The sequence below is a fragment of the Triturus cristatus genome, chromosome 2_1 (genome assembly GCF_964204655.1).
Source record: "Triturus cristatus chromosome 2_1, aTriCri1.1, whole genome shotgun sequence".
NCBI lineage: Eukaryota > Metazoa > Chordata > Amphibia > Caudata > Salamandridae > Triturus > Triturus cristatus.
The window spans coordinates 667,694,125-667,710,882 of record NC_140581.1 but is presented as its reverse complement, the minus strand read 5'-3'; the positions used below and the strand labels follow the sequence as shown (position 1 = coordinate 667,710,882).

Below are 16,758 nucleotides of genomic sequence, written 5' to 3'. Positions count from 1 at the left end.
CATCATGAGTAGCATCCTCGCCATGCTCAAACCTCTTACGTACTGTCCCAGGGGCAGTTTCCAATGTATCTGTCCATTGATCTTGATTATCAGGGTATAATCTACTTGACTCACTATGCTCGCTGCTCAGGGACACACCCCTGAATCCGGACCTAAGACTAAGCTTGATTTAATCTCCAGATGAATCCGAGGGGTCCGAGAGAGAAAAAAAGTAGTCCCTGGAATCAATATCTTTAGCCATGCTTTGTATACTGATGTCATCGTTCCCCCTCAGCTCATCTCCTAGTTCATCCGTATCCAAAAGGGCATCTTTCTGCGCCCCTTTAATCGAGGTGCTGCTCCGAGCAGTGTTAGGTCCTGTATATTTCTTTTTTTGCACCATGGCAGGGGTCGTAGCCATGGCCATAGCCCTTGAAGGAGTATACCCCGTTTTACTTGTCTGACTCTTGGACTATCCACCAGTAGAATGATCCATGTTGTTTTCATCTTGCCCTTGCTTAAGGTAGAGTTTACCAATTTGCATGTACCTCCTACTGACCCCCAGCCTCTTTCTGTGGGTTATGTTTTTTTCCCCTCTCCCAAGGTAGAAATAAAGAGGGGATATTGCCCTTACCGCTATCTTCATTACGAACTTCTCCTCATTTTTCTCTTCTGCTTCTCCAGTATTGCTAGTGGTGCCATTCTTCCCGCTCCGTTGCTGTGGTAGACCGGCTTTAGCAGTGCTTGATGTATCGATCGGTGTACGGGGCTTCCCTTGTGTAGATTTTGGAGGCATCGAAGCTGGAGATCCAGACAGATCGGCTCCGCCCTCAGCTCTGAAACAGCTCAATGCTGTATGCTGGGAATACGGAAGCCGAGGGGGACGCCAACCAGAGCCGAGGAGCCGTAGCACTGTAAGTTGGGAACCACGAGACACACCACAACATGCCTCGCTGGGTCTCAGGGTAAGTTTTGTCCTTTCTGGGGTACGGAGGTTGCTAGGAGGGCTGCGAGGAGGGTGGAGTGCTGATGAGGGAGGGAGTTCTGGAAGCGTTAGTTGTGCGATCGACGAGCGGGCGCCATCTTGCCTCCTCCTGAAGCAGCTCTTGACAATATATTTGCTAGTCTTGTATATTGTGGATTTGGCCCAGGGAGCAATTTAAACATATTGCCTATTGTTACATTTATATGGCATGAATTTACATTATTGTTTCAAATTACATGATTCATATAGCGAAGTAACAATAGGCAATAATGCAAATGACTACATACTGAAAGGATCCTCTTAAGACAAGTGAAAATAACAAATGCATAATGATTCATGGATCATCTTGCTGCCAGCTAAAGAAAATATCAATAACATCGGATTACAAGGTTGATCACAATGTACGAGTTAAATGTAAAAGTTATAAAAGAAGGAAGTATTAGTTTAAAGAGGGTAGAAAGGAGTATGATCAGTACAAGGGAAGGAGTAGAACAGTACTAGTGTGATGCAAAAGAAGAGAATGGAATAAAGTATCCGATAATAACAGGGGATAGGTAGTAAAGTGCCAGCATCACTCCAGGAGGGAATCGGATGGGTCCACATTGGATGTGTCTTTTGAAGATAAGCCATTTGCAGTCTGTTGTTTAATGACTTATGCAAATTAGTGGCGTGAAGTGGGAAAAGAGTTCCATTTTTAGTAGCGAATGCAGAGAACAAGCTGGGTGACAGAGATAGTAGGGACACAGTGAATAGGATGACATATTTTGGTAATGTACTTAAATACTTAGGAAGTTTGCTAAAAACGGCCTGCTCACCATGACTCAGGTCAAATGAGAACATATGTCTTATGTCAAGACACGTTTCTCTCTGGATATGCTGGCCAAGGGACATTAGCAGGGTTGCTGACAACACAATTAAAAGGAAAAAAGAAAAAGGTATATATGAATGTGAGAATGTGATCACAAGCGAGAAAAAATATGATGTGCTGACAAATGCCATTCTAGGTGCTTTGACGATTGATCAAATTGTCGTTGAAATGTTCCATGAGATAATCGTCTGAATCATGGGCATATATGCATGGCGGATGATGAGCAGTATAGGTGACTAATGTGAAATCTAAGTGTTTCCAAACATGCAAAGCAGTGAAAATGTTGTATATGGTTATGACATAAAACCATGATTTTGACAAATCAAGATAAATCCTGCAGAGGACTTAAGCAAATAGAGTAGGACAAGGTAGCTATGGTTGTCCAGTCTATATCGTTAGAGAATGCTGTGAATGTAAAAACAATACAATTTATCTGGTGGTGTGTAGTTCAGTTAGTGTAGCCTTAATTTGAAGTCTCATAAGGGCAACCCTGTCATGCAAAGGTCTTCCGAGCAACACCATCACTACATAAAGCTGATAGGTGTGACCAGATGTGCTCATTTGTGGTCATTATTTCGAAAAGAATGGGCCAGATGTACGTCCCTTTTCTCCTTCCATTTGCAACCGACAAAAAGGGTAACGGCATGTACAAATGCTATTTTGCGAAGTCACTGACTCGCACAATAGCATATGCGACTCTTGCTTTTAGGAAGGGGCGTCTCTTCCTAATAGCGAGTCACCATGCCATGTACTATTGTTTTGCTGAAAAAAGCTCGCAGTTTACCACCTCCTTCAAGCAGGTGGTAAGCCACCCGCAAATGAGAAGGGGTCCCAAGGGACCCCTTCCCCTTTGTGAGTATTTGAGAAAATATTTTTTAAGTGCAGGCAGTGGTCCCTTAAAAAAGATTAAACTGAAAGTGTCATCTTTCTTTTTTAAATGCATCCTGTTTTCCTTTAAGGAAAACGGGCTGCATTTAAAAAAAAATGCTTTATTAAAAAAGCAGTCACAGACATGGTGGTCTGCTGAGCCCAGCAGGCCACCATCATTGTGAGTCTTAGCCATTTCTAATGGGGTTGCAAATTGCGCCTGCCTCATTAATATTAGTGAGGCATGCAATTTGGGAACCCCATTAGGAATCGCAAACAGTGTCTGAGACACTGTTGTGCATCCCGATTTGCGAGTCGTAAATTGCACGTCGTAAATGTGACGCAATTTGCAAGTCGCAAATTGGTAGGTCGTACATCTGGCCCAATATGTGTAAGCCAGCTTTTTCCATCCTTTAATGTCATAATAGCCTTACCATTAAATCCCATTAGATGCACGCTTAAAGCCAGCAAACACCTACATTTCACCCTCGAGTTCCAGTTCTCACAGGTAATGCTGTTATCAGGAGAGTGAGTCCACCCATTATTAGCAAATCGCTTCTGTAAAACAAGTAGAATTATATAGGCGACACAGTAGACTTATTGTGTGTCTTTCTAAATGAGCAGAATGATGTGTGGCAATAGCGAGCAGTGGACTCTGATATTTACTGGTCTGCAGAAATCATCTCACCTTGCTGCACTGCCCATGCCAAAGTAAAAATTGCAGAAATGCGCCGTATTTAAGCAGTACGGTGCATTCCTGTCCTTTCGCCCTTCACTGGCAGCCTAGCGACATGGTGCAAGGGTGCTTCCGTTGCATGCAGGATTGTTTTTGTGCAGGAAGGGGCTGAAGAATGCTACACACATAGAAAGAGGAAAAAACAGGGAGAAATAAACATATTTCTCATTGTTAAATCTGGGGCAGCGTCAAATTCCATGGTTGTTGCATTGGAAAATCCACTGCAACACCCATGGAACGCCTCCTGGGTGCAGAGTAAGGCGGCGCAGCGAGATGTGCTGCGTCGCATTACTCATGATTTATGAGGCCGCTCAGAGCCATGCAGAGTAGCTTTGCGTGGCTTTATAAATCGAAATGAGAGCCCTGCTTCACACATGTACCACTTTACGTGATGCAAAAGTGACGCAGGGCCCTCATAAATAAGCCCCTAAGGGCCATATGAAGGACCATTTCATTTTGTGAGTCGCAAAATGAAATGTACTAATGTGTCTCAGACACATTTATCGATTCTCCTGGGGGTCATAAATGACCTGCCCCATTAATATTAATGAGGCAGGTCACAATTTGCAAACCATTGGGAATGGGCAATAACACAGTGACGGTGGCCTGCTGGGGACAGCAGACCACCATGTCTATGTTTGCTTTTAAATAAAGCAACTTTTGTTTTTTAAATGCAGCCCGTTTTCGATAAAGGAAAATGGGATGTGTTTCAAAAAGAAAAATGATAGGTTTCTGTTTCATTTTTTAAGGGCAGGCATTGATCCGTAGGGCCACTGCCTACTCTTAAAAAAAGTTTTTGCTACCATTCACAAAAGGGAAGGGGTCCCCTTCGTACCCCTTACCATATACGAGTGGCTTCCTACCTACTTAGGTAGGTGGTAATCTGTGATTGTTTTCCAACCGCATTTCGGCCCTTGCGAATTTCTAGTAGGGAGGGACACCCTTCGCATGCCCCTTCCTAACATAGCGACTTGCACGCCCTATTTTGCAAATCGGTAACAGTTACCGACTCGCAAAACAATGTTGGTACATGATAAACGGTGTTCTAGGTAACTAGTCACAATATCGAAAAAAAATGTTGACTGGACAGAATAGCGAGTTTTTGATATCGAATGGACAGAATATTGAATTGCAAACATATAGTAGTGCAGAATATCGAAATGCAGGTAAGAAATATCGAGTTCCACAATATCGAAGTTAGTAATATCGATTTTTTTGTGTGTGTTTTAAGTGTTAGTATATGTCGTAAAAGTATGTATAATTTTTGTAATGTATGTTTGAATTTTATGTTAATTAATTTTTGTGTAATTTATTTCTGTAGCAGGTTGTAGGTTTATAGGGGAATAGGGTGGGAAGTAATTTAACTGAAATAAATTAATTTTTATTGTATTACTGAACAATTTAATATTTACTCCCAGATCCTTCTTATCCCAGCTGCCTTTTTCTGTAGTGTTCGCTCCCAGATTAGTTAAGGACAAGGTCAAAGCATTGTGGTCACTTTCTAAATGCTTGACCACTACCATATCATGTACTAGGGGATAAAGGCTAAGTGCAACCAGGCAGTAGTCGATCCTGCTGGCATGGCCAGGTCTATTATAGGTTACCTCCCCTTTTTGGTCTGATTTTGTTCTCCCGTTAGTGGCTCTTAGGTAGTGTTGTAACGAGAGGCCCTACACCTGACTACCTCTCTTAGTCCACATAACTGGGGGGAGATCCAGCTGAGGGACCTGCCAGACCTTATCCCATTCCTCGGTCAGATCTCTAGGGGTCGATGCTATGGGTTCAAAAGTACAATTTAAGTCCACTGCTACCAGGACTCTCACGCCATCAATGGTTTCCGATAGCATATGGTCTAAGAGTTTAATAGTATTAGTATCTTCGGAGCCCCGATTAACTCTATTGTAAACATTATAGATCCTGATTTTTAAGTCACCACAAGTACTTAGATCTACAGCTAATATGTCAGGGGAGTCTAAATGCACCAATTTTATTTTTAGACCAAGGGTGTTTCTGATCCAGATCGCCAGGCCTCCCGATGGCCTCCCCCTCTCATACCTAATGGCATTTTGCCCATAGGTAGAGAACCCTAATGTCTAAATATGGGTGTGCAGGCTCCATGTCTCTTGAAAAAGTATTATATCATGTGAGTCCACAAAAGACCCCCAACCGGGATCATCTAGGAGTTTAGCAATTCCTGCTACATTCCAAACCAGAATTCTTAGTTGACTTTGCTGGGGTTTTGTAATCATACAATTGATATCGCTCGCTGCGCTTTTCTCTAGTTCTATAATTGGAAAGCTGCTAGGCCCCTCTCCTCCTCCCACATTCCAGTGTACACTACTTCCCTTCCCAGTGGCAGGTACTCCTACAATTGGTTCCACCAATTTTTCTCGGGTTTCACCAGGCGGGGTCATAGGTTCGTCTGGGTGCAACAAGTCTACTCGCTGCAGTCATACAGGTGTACCTGGGCCATTTTTTTTTTCTGTTGGCCCCCACTCTGTGCAAACCCATATATCATTTGGTCCATTTCTGCCGGACATTTATATCTAATTGTAAGAGGTATTAGCATTGGGGATAGTGCGGGAGTCAATTGACATAAGACCATCAACAGGTGCCAGGGAAAAAAAGTGACTAAAACCAAATCCTTTGTGCACCCGGGGACTGTGACTCGTTTAACATCTTTTATATCATCCCTTATAATTGAGTAGCAGTGCCAGGTTTCACTAAACTAGTAGGTAACTTTGTTTTTCAATGTTTCACGGTCTTCGTAGCCATCTTTTGTCAATCAGGGTACTTTAGTTAAATACATTTCATTATTGTTACCCTGCTGGGGTCCCCTATAGATTCCATTCACTATTTTACTTTTCACTGCTGACCCTGTAGGACCAGACATACTGGGATGCCTTTCTAGTGATGCAAAATTCTCCATAGCCACCCTCATCTCCCTATTGCCCTGGAAAGAGCACGGGAGGGCCACCGTCCTATTTAGATGCGCATTGCTGGCCAGACTATTTTTCTGGTAGATGGAATGGTCTGGAAGAGGCCTTGGCCGAGGGTCATAGTGAATCATAATTGTGCCAGGATGAATAGACCTTCCTCTTTCCCCCACCAAGGGCTCTGGGTCTACAAACAACTTTGAATTCTGATAGTGTTTGGGTGAAGAAACAATGTCTACTTCCCTGGGATTTGGTTTATTAGTCCTGCCCCTTTCTGCTAGATCTTTAACCTCTTTCCTTAAGACAGCTACCTCTTCTCTCAGGGACTCAATGGTGATTTTTAGTGCCTGAAACAAATCCATGAATTTGGTGTTTCCACCGCCTAGATCAGCTACTCCACCCACCATACCTCTACTGTCCCTTGCTGTAAGTACCTCAAATCTATTGTGACATTCCACTTGGGATATATGTACTTCCTTGGGTGAGTCCTGGGTAACTCTAGATTGGGTCGATCTATTTGGATTTAAATTTGGCGTGGGTCCAGAAGAGCCGCTTCTGGGCTTCTTCCCATTTTGGGTGCTCTTCAACATCAGAGGGATTTGTATGTTCAAACTTTTTACTAGGGTAGGCATGGAAAGCGGTTCCTGCACGGGTCCAAAGTTGTGCTCAGGGCTGTTGGGATTTTCTATTTGGGGGGGAGGTACAAGAACTTCTTGGCTACTTATCTCATGGCACTCAGAGAGAATGGTCACTATCCTGTCTAATGTCTCTTGGCAGATAGCACCAGCGCCCCTCTTTTTAGAATGTGGTGTACTCTGGGGTTTGTCTTGGTCCTTCCTTTTTCCCATGGCTCTATACGACCTTAATGGGTAAATAAATTATTCAAAAAGCTTCTTGTCTGTACCCACTCTGCTCATTTACCAACAATAGATCTCAATGTCCCCCCCCCACCAGTTCCCTTAGAGTTTCCGCTAGAGGAGATTGTTCCAGACAGTCCAGGGGTCAAAAGAAAAAAGAAACAGTGCTTAAATGAGGGGCAGTCTCTCAGCAGTAGACTCGGCATAGCTACAGCAGTACCTTTGGATGTAGTGTTCTACATGAATGCAGACATGCAATCAGGAAACCCACAACGGCCACTAACGAAGGAACCAAGGGAAATGGCCCTGCCCTGCCTCTTCCTGTAGCTGATGGGCGCAGACGGGCCTGCCCTTGGCCCAGGCTGTCGGAGCCCAGAGCAGCTTTGAGTGTGCCTCCTGGCACGAAAACAGCGCGTTTGCGCCTCCCAGCGCTAAGAGTTCTAGGGGATTGAGTCCCCTAAACTGCCCAGTGCCCAGTGGAGCAGTAGTGATGTGATGATGGGCTCCTGCGCTGCGGGAGCCCGGAGTAGCTTTGAGTGCACCTCCTGGTGCTAAAACAGCGCGTTGGTGCCTCCCGGCACTAAGAGTTCTGGGGGATGGAGTCCAGTGGAGCAGCAGTGATGCGATGAAGGGCTCCCATCTGTTGCAATTACATCATAAGAGGCAAGAGCCCTGTCAGCATCGTGCACGTACTCATTGGATCTAACAACATTTCAAGAAAGGCTAGTCAGCAGACACAACAGATTCACACAGTAAGTGCAGTGCACAAGGGAATCTGTTGATGATGACATTCTGTGTCAGATGTTGCCCCACAATATATACAACTCCACTTTACTTTAGACACACATCAAAGGAGGTTCAAACAGTGAAAAACTAAAAGACTATACAGATGGATTTATAATAGAATATTGACCACAAAAATTTGGGGATGGAAATATATTGTTAAAAAAATATTCAGAAACCTAATATTGATTTTAGCATAATAGGATCGACTACAACCTTTTTGATGTAAAAATATAGAAAAAAGTGCAATATACATAATACAAATATAGAAGACAACTAAATAACAAATGAAAGACCAACTAAACAATAATATCAAAAACATCATCAATCTAAATATCAATAATAAATACATGAAAATATATCTATGTAAAGAGTAAGAGTATTATATCAAAATGTATGGAATATACACATATGTATGTTTAAAAGAACCTCAAACAATCTGAGTAAGCATCTACCAGAAAAGAAAAAGAAAAAAAACAACCTTATATCAAAATGTAACCAATGAAACTGAAGAGAAAAACAGTTAGCAAATAGGAACAATTTCCTACATAAAAAAGAGTATAAGAATGAACACGTTCAACAATCTCCTACACTTGTAGCCACCACAGCAGCAGAAACATAGGGGTCTATTAGCATGGCGGTCGGAAAATCACTCCGACCGCCATGGTAGCGGGAAAACACCGCCCGCCAGGACCGTGGGAAAACCGTCTGTCCAATTATTATGCTCTGCAGTGGAAATCCGACTGCGGCGGTCAGATGGAGGCGGTTAACATTATGGCGGGCGGTGCTGCTGCAGCACCGCCGCGATGTCCAAACAAGCATGTCCAGCATGTCCCTGCACTGTGTTGCAGGCACTGCACAGTGCCTGCCACCTGGTACAGGGACATGACCCCCCCGGTGCACCCACACACCCCCCAACCCATTGGGGGTCCGCAATGGACCCCCGGAGTCATTCTCCGCATGCCTTTCCAAGGCGGTTCCACCACCGCGGAAAGCTGGCTACCGCCGGCGGTGCTTGGCCCTGATCCGCCACAATTGTAGCGGTCCAGCTCCGCACGCCAGGCAAGCAGGCGGACTGCAACCGGCGGAAAAGTGGCGGGTGGAAAATCACACCGGCGGTGGCCAGGGCTTCGATGGCGGGCGGATGTCCACCGCCGGTCCGGCGGTTGCTGCCACCCGCCCGGCGGAGGACATCCTCCCTCCATCCTAATGGACCTCCTACTGTTAGAAACTAAGTTACTGGTTGTCTGGAGTGTGAGCCCTGGTCAAGCAGCAACCACAAAAAAATTAACCTGTGCTCAACCCCCTGGTAGATTGGCACAGAGCAGTCAGGCTTAACTTAGAGGCAACGTGAAAATGATTTGTGCAACACTTCAAACAGTAAAACAAAGAAAACATCTCACAAAAAGGTTAGTGAAATAGAGCTTAATATAATAAATTAAAAAAGACAAAAATGACAACAATTCAATCAGTAGACCCGGAGTTATTTTAAACAATAAACTGCAATATAGCGTATAAAAGCATAAAGCACCAACCCCGGCTATCTGGTCGCGCTGGACCGGGTCAGGCAGATCACGATGCAGTGCGGGTCAGATACAGCCCCAGATTGGTCCAGCTAAAGGTTTACCCTCTCAGGGTTTGTGCTAAGAGTTCTGTTTGCATTGGAAAGGGCCGCAGGCAGCAAGGTGAGCGTCACTGATGGTAGACGGCGTGGCGCGAGGGGCAGGCTGGGAGTCGCAGATGGGCACCTGAAGCCTTGTGTTGGCGGTCCTCCACTGTGATCAGTGCTTTTTGTTCGTAGAGAAGGTCTGGCGGCGGATCGTGCTGATTTTCGGTGCAAGCGGCTCGATTCCAGTGCGAATGGGCCCGTTCGCGGTTATAAAGAGACCAGAAGCTTGATTTAAGAACCCGCTGAGCCACACCAAGGGTCCAGGACCTGAGAGGCACCACTTAGGGGTCAGGAAATCACTGTATGTAGGTCCAGGAGCTGTATGGAATCCTGTTATGTCCCTGATACCCAGATCAGAAGGCCAGAAGACTAGCTACTGTTAATGAGTGATTCCATTTTTTAACATATATTAAGTGAGTGGCTGTATGACTGTGTATATCTGTGTGTGAGTGGATGTGTGAGAAACTGTTTGGGTATGTGAGTGGCTGTGTGAATGGCTGTATGGGTGAATAAGTGGGTGTGTGGGAATCTGTACGGGTGAATAAGTGGGTGTGTAAGTAGCGGTATGGGTCTGGAGTGAGTGTGTGAGTGGCTGTATGAGTTAGTGAGTACCTGTATGGGTGGATGAGTGGGTGTGTGAGTGGCTGTTTGGGTTGAATAAGTCGGTGTGTAGGTAGGTGTTTGGGTGAATAAGTGGACGTTTGAGTAGGTAGAAGAGTTAGTGAGTGGCTTTTTGAGTAGCTGTATCGGTGAGTGGCTTTGTGATTGGATGAATGGGTTAGTGGCTATTGGAGTGGGTGTTTGGTTGATTGGAGGGTGTATGAGTAGCTGTATGGGTGAGTGAGTAGACTTGTTAGTGCTTGTATGGATGTGTGAACGGGTATGTAAGTGGTTCTGTGGGTGTATTGGGTGGCTCTGTTGAGAGGCTGTATGAATGAGTGACTGGGTGTGTGAATATGTCTATGGGTGTGCGAGTGGTTGTGTGGGTGTTTGAGTGGGTGTGTGAGTGACTGATTGGATGTATGAGTGCGTTTGTGGGTGTGTGAGTGAGTTTGTGTGTGAGTGAGTGGTTCTGTGGATGATATAATCAGTATTGTCATTTGAGATGTCATCAGGGGTGGGTCCTCCGCTGTTGTGGAGTAGCATCGCCCCACTGCTGCTACCCAGCAGAGGCAACAGTGAAAAATAAAATTATAAGAAAAATATTTTATAATCATTTTATTTTTTGCCGTTGCCTCTTCTGGGGAGCCAAGTCACAGAGCGGGCAGGGCCATCCTCCTGATCTTCAGAAGGAGGAGTTGTGGGCCGGCTGTTTTAGGCAGGACAAACCATCAGATGCACTTACCATTTCTCCACCCGGCTGTGTTGTACAGCTTGGTAGAAAAAAGCCACAGGCTCCCAGGCACTGTATGAGTGGCAAACCAGGGCGCTCAGACCAATCCCAGGAATTCTCTAATCCTGGGAGTCGTATTCTGGGAATAGTATTCCCCGCATGAGAGAAGCACTGGGATTGGTGACTTACCTGACACTGTGTCCACTCCATCTTCCTCCTCTCCAGATCCTCGACTGGGGCACACTGTGCAGACTCCCAGATACCAATCCCAGAGCTTCTCTCATGCTGGGAATTCCCTGAGTGGGTCTGTGAGTGAGTGAGTGAGTAAGTGTCTAAGTGGGTCTGTGAGTGAGTGAATAAGTGTCTGAGTGGGTCTGTGAGTGGGTGTGGGAGTGTCTGAGTGGGTTTGCCTGTACCTCCAAGAGTGTGTGTCAGTCTTTAAGTGAATGCATCTGAATGAGTCTATGAGTGGGCACGTGAGTCTCTGAGTGGGTCTGTGAGTCAGTGTATGAGTCTCTGTATAGATCTGTGAGTGGGTATGAGAGAGTATGAGTTGTTCTGTACGTGGGTACAGGAGTGTCTAAGTGGGTCTGTGAGTGGGTGTATATGTCTGAGCGGGTCTGTGAGTGGGTGCATGAGTGTCTGAATGGGTTGTGAGTAGCTGTGAGAGTAAGTGGTTATGGGAGTGAGTGCATGAGTTTCTGAGTGTGTGTGTCAGAGTATCTGAGTAGGCCTATGAGTGGGTTTGAGAGTGTCTGAGTGGGTTTGCGAGAGCCTCAATGAGTGCGTGAGTCAGTCTTTGAGTGAATACATAAGTGCCTGAATGAGTCTGCAAGTGGCATGTGAGTCTCTGAGTAGGTCTGTGAGTGGGTTAGTGAGTCAGTGTATGAGTCTCTGAGTAGATCTGTGAGTGGGTATTAGAGAGTATGAGTTGTTCTGTAAGTGGGTGCATGAGTGTCTAAGTGGGTCTGTGAGTTGGTGTACATGTCTGAGTGGGTCTGTGAGTGGGTGCATGAGTCTCTGAATAAGTCCGTGAGTAGCTTTGAGAGTGTCTGAATGGTTCTGTGAGTGAGTGCATGTGTTTCTGAATGTGTGTGTGAGTGTCTGAGTAGGTCTGTGAGTGGGTATGTGAGTGGGTCTATGAGTGGGTGTGTGATTATCTGAGTGGGTCTGTCAGTGAGTGTGTGAGTGGGGATCTAAGTGTCTGTGTGGGAGCATCAGTAGCTGTGTGAACGACTGGGCCACAATGGAATCACACCTGCCCCTTTTATCCAACAAGAGTCCACAGTTTTGCACAAAATATCTTCCCAAGTGGAGTACTTTCTACTGGTTAATTACCTTGTTGGGTAAATTTCCAGTACGTATTCTACACTATGGCTGCATAATGAACCAGGAGGAAATGTCACCAGTGACCTTGTGTGCGTTTTGACAATGTGATTGCCCCTCATACGTCTTTATACAAAAATCTGTGATAACACAAATCTTCCTGTAGATACAACAACGAGACTACAAAGAGGTAAATCTTCGCCAAACAAGGGTCCTTCTTCTTACCTATATTAATTAAGTGCTTCTTTGTTTGGTGGAGATGTTCTTATATTGCTCGTCATCAAGAACAGCTCATCAAAATCGTCTGCAAACGTACTGGGTGCCTCTTGTTAAGCTGTCTATCATCCTGACAAAGGGTGGCAAGACCTTCCCATACTATTAGGTGGGCGGGGCCAAACAGGCGAAGCTCCCAAGTGATTTGTACATTTCAATGCACAAAGTAATTTAAAGGGAGAACCATGGACTCTACTCTTACCAGGTAAGGACAAGAAAGAACCTACTTACCACAGTCACTACAGATTGCACTTCAATAGATAAACGATGCATTTAACTCCCAAAAAGCAAGCAGGCCAGGAACATGTGTCCTTTATAGAAGGGGAGGAGGCCGCATGACCCCCATCCCCCTTGCCCAGCCATAAATTAATGGGGAGGGGGGCCATGCAGCCCTCCTCCCCAGGCCTATTTTGGTCCTGGGGACCCCATCCCCAGGAGCCTGGTCAATTATTAGAAGGAGAGGGGGCCATGCAGCCTCCCTCCCGGGGCCAATTTTGGCTCCAGGGACTTCATCCCCGTGGCCCACCCATGGATTAATGGGGGAGGGGGGTGTTGGACCCGGCCTCGTGGTGTGGTCCCGAACCCTCCTACCAGACCAAACGGGGCAACCCCAACCCTTCGGGGCCCCCCGAGCTTGTACCCCGCTACCCGCACCAGCCTTCGCGACGAGGCCCGCCCGGGCCTCGGTCCCTGCGAAGCCCCAGCATCAAGGCGCCAAGACCCGACCCAAGGGGGTCGAGTGGCCACTCCACAGATCCCGGAGGAGGGGAGTTTTGATGGGGCCTCCCGCCGGCCCCCGACACCTGGGCCAGAACGCCCTCCGGCCTCCCTGGGCGATGGCTCCACCCCCCGCTGGGGGTCTGGACTCTCTCATCCCGGCCCCTCCGGCCCCCCAGGCGCTAGGGTCCGGACATCAAAGGGCTCCAGCCCTATATCTGGGGCCGCCCACAACCAGGACGGCAGTTGTATCCTGGAGTCCAGAGCCCTGCTGATCGGATCGCGGCTGACCCTACGGAGAGAGACTCATTGCCTGGAACTGAGAACTCGAGCCCTGCTGACTGCGTCGCGGCTCCCCCTTGCTGAGAAGAAGACCCTCACAGAACATCGGAGCCCTGCTGACCTCGTCGCGGCTCAACCTCGCTGAAGCAACCACCTGAGCCCTACTGACCTCGTCGCGGCTCGACCTCACCGAAGCGACCCCTTGAACCCTGCGGACGACGTCCCGGGCTGATACTGAGACTGTCCCGCTACCCCCGTTCCTAACCAAACCCTGAGACTCTTTTGGATCCCTTGATCCGCCTGTAAATATTGCCACGGAGACCTACCCTTAATTCTGATAAACAACTTGTGAGCATTGATACCCTGGTTGTGTCCCTTTGTGGTGGGAGGGGATTACTTGGCTGTACGATCCTAGGAGAAGGACCTCGCCCAGGAGGCTTCTCAGCGGCGCTCGGCTGCTTCCTTACGGAACGGTGCCTCTCGGGGTGGTCAGTCCGACACCATCTGACTCCCCGTAGGTCGCCCTTCTAACAGGGGCCACACAGTCCTACTCCCCAGGCCTATTTTGACCTTAGGGACCCCATTCCCCAGGTCACAGACAACACGTGTCTCAGACGCAGAGATGTCATATCTTACCTGACGATAGGTGACGTGGAAGTATAGGGTGTCTTTCCCTGACTCCCACTAGCATTGACTTTATGCACACGGTCCTGATGAAGCGCACAGGGATCCACTAGGGACCAATGGTTTGCATGAAACATGTCGACCACCACTCACTCTTAGTACACCACACACTTTTGTTCACAGTTTGAGAGCAGGTGGGAACACACTAGTCCCTCCCTTTTATTTAGTCTGAAGGAGAGCCTCCAAACCATATCACCTTTTTAATTTACCTCAAGGACCCTTTATTAAACTTATCTAGGTACCGAGAGCTAATTTTACCTTCACCTTCACCCACTTGCTTGGCCCACACACCCACATGCACAAGTACGGCTCCTCCTTAAAAGATCTCCAATAAAGAGCCCTCTTGGAGGGCCCGTGAGGGACTACAGCACCACCCTCATGAGGAGCACCGCCCAATGATGATGCTTTACACTCGCAAGAGTGTGTGAGGGCACAAAGATATTAGGAGGTCTACCCCCACTTCAGGCACACTCAACTGTCTTTTGGAGACACTCACAAGTTACTCATAACCATAGTTCGGTTGTAGAGTACTTGTTCTCTTTTCCTTTAGGAACTGTCACCAATTTGTTATAACAATAGACTGGTTTCCCACAGGGTGCCCGGTATAATAGGAGCGCTGCGTCGTGTTTCTGCTCCTAGTAACTTGCCTCTTTCCAGTGGCTTCCTCTCCACCTTAGCATCGTAAATGCCAGTCCATCCGGTAGCTCAGGGAGAATCAGAGGACCAGAGATGCCCTGATAAGCAACAGCAGGCGCTGCTCTCTCCAGCATGCCATACTTGCCCCACTCTTACAACCACCGATGGAAGCGCTACCTACCTCCTGCTGGGCAGTTCCCGTCAGTGCACCAGCGTCAGCTGTGGCCTCACCGTGAGTCGATTTTCTCTCGTCCCAAAGAGCGCCCGCTGTAGGACGTGACCACTACCTCGCGTTGTTGAGGGACCAGTTCAGCTATGTCACCACGCCTCACTCCGCTATATGCCAGGCACCAGCTCTCAATTGTGGAAAGACCGGGACTCGCAGCATTCATATCTCTGCAAATTTGGGGTCGCACTGTGTCGTTTTTCGGCTCACCAGTGCCTGCTGTGCTTCCGGTGGCCTCACCTCTGCTTGGGTGACGGATTAGTGGGTCGGATTGCGAGAATTGGTTGGGGTTGTTACGGAGTTAGCTTATCCGGCGGCCATTTCTTTCTTTGGCGAAGCCACGTCCCCCCAAAATACACTTTTTGGATGTCCGATTTTTCTTGGCCTCCACTTGATGATCACCCCAAAACTGTCCATGCACAATAGGACCCAGGGACACACTTTTTTTGGAAAATTTTGTGAAGATTCTTCAACTGGCGACAAAGATATAGGCAAGTCCAAAAATGATTCTCCTATAGAAAAAAATAGGTCCATATATAGATGTATAGATAGATAGATCTTATAAATGAATAAAATAAATAACATATACTTTGAATTTGATTATAATTCACAACCCCAAAAAGTTCCAGACTGCCATGCACATCACATACCATATAGGAAGGCCCTTTTTACTGTTAAATGGCTGTACTTATTGTGAAGAAAGTAACACCAACAAGAAAACACATTGGACAGTTACAAAATACTACCCCAATGGATGTTGTATATAATACAGTGGGAAATGTCAGAGAACGCATCCATCGCCAAATATTACTGAGGTGTAATTAAGAAAAGAATTACAAGTCTTAAGGAAAGCCAGTACCAGTTCCTGTGTATCTATAGGAACTATACTTAAAGGTAATATACTGCATGATCCTGAGAAAGCAACATAACAACTATTCATAAGAAGAGTAACAAGATAAAGTACAAGGGCTTCAAGACCTCTAAACATAGACATAGCAGACAACCTTAAAAACACCTACTAGCCAATATTTCATATTATATACCAAAAGTAGTTAAAACAATTATGTTTGCCACTATTAGCAGCTTACTAACACTCACCCAAAGCACAGACTAGATGATGAATGAATGATCTCCCGCAACAATCACACACATTGATAAAATTCACCAATGGTAGTACAGCATTATTGATTGTCAAATAAAAGCCCTACTCCCTAGCAAACTAGTAGCAACATATCATGAACTCTTCTTTTTTTTTTTTTAGTTCAGAAGAAAAGTTTATTAAAGGTAAAGAGGTGGTAATATACAGTACATATTACTGATCAAAAAATAAATCATCATATACATATTCCAGCATAAATATACGAGTGAGAAGAAAATTTAAAAACACAGCAAAAGGATAGTCAAGGAGAACACAATGCATATATAGTTGAAAACTAGAAAAACATCAAGAGAAATCAAGGGGGTTTAAGTACTTCCTGCTGAGATGGGATTGATAAAGAGTGTTTCAATGCACATTTATCAAAAAATGTTGTGACAGGTAACCATAACTGAATTCGCTTCATGGCCATTTGTAAAGGAAACAGAAGAAATGTATCCAGTCT

General features: G+C 46.1%; 1 long non-coding RNA gene across 1 annotated transcript in view; it reads left to right on the top strand.

The window, feature by feature from the left end:
• The first annotated feature begins 847 nt into the window (after positions 1-847).
• The window catches only part of LOC146865731 (uncharacterized), a 41,575-nt gene continuing 25,664 nt past the window's right edge, over positions 848-16,758 (top strand). Inside the window, exon 1 of the long non-coding RNA XR_014976689.1 lies at positions 848-944. This is a non-coding gene — a long non-coding RNA (uncharacterized LOC146865731). The remainder of the gene's footprint in view (positions 945-16,758) is intronic.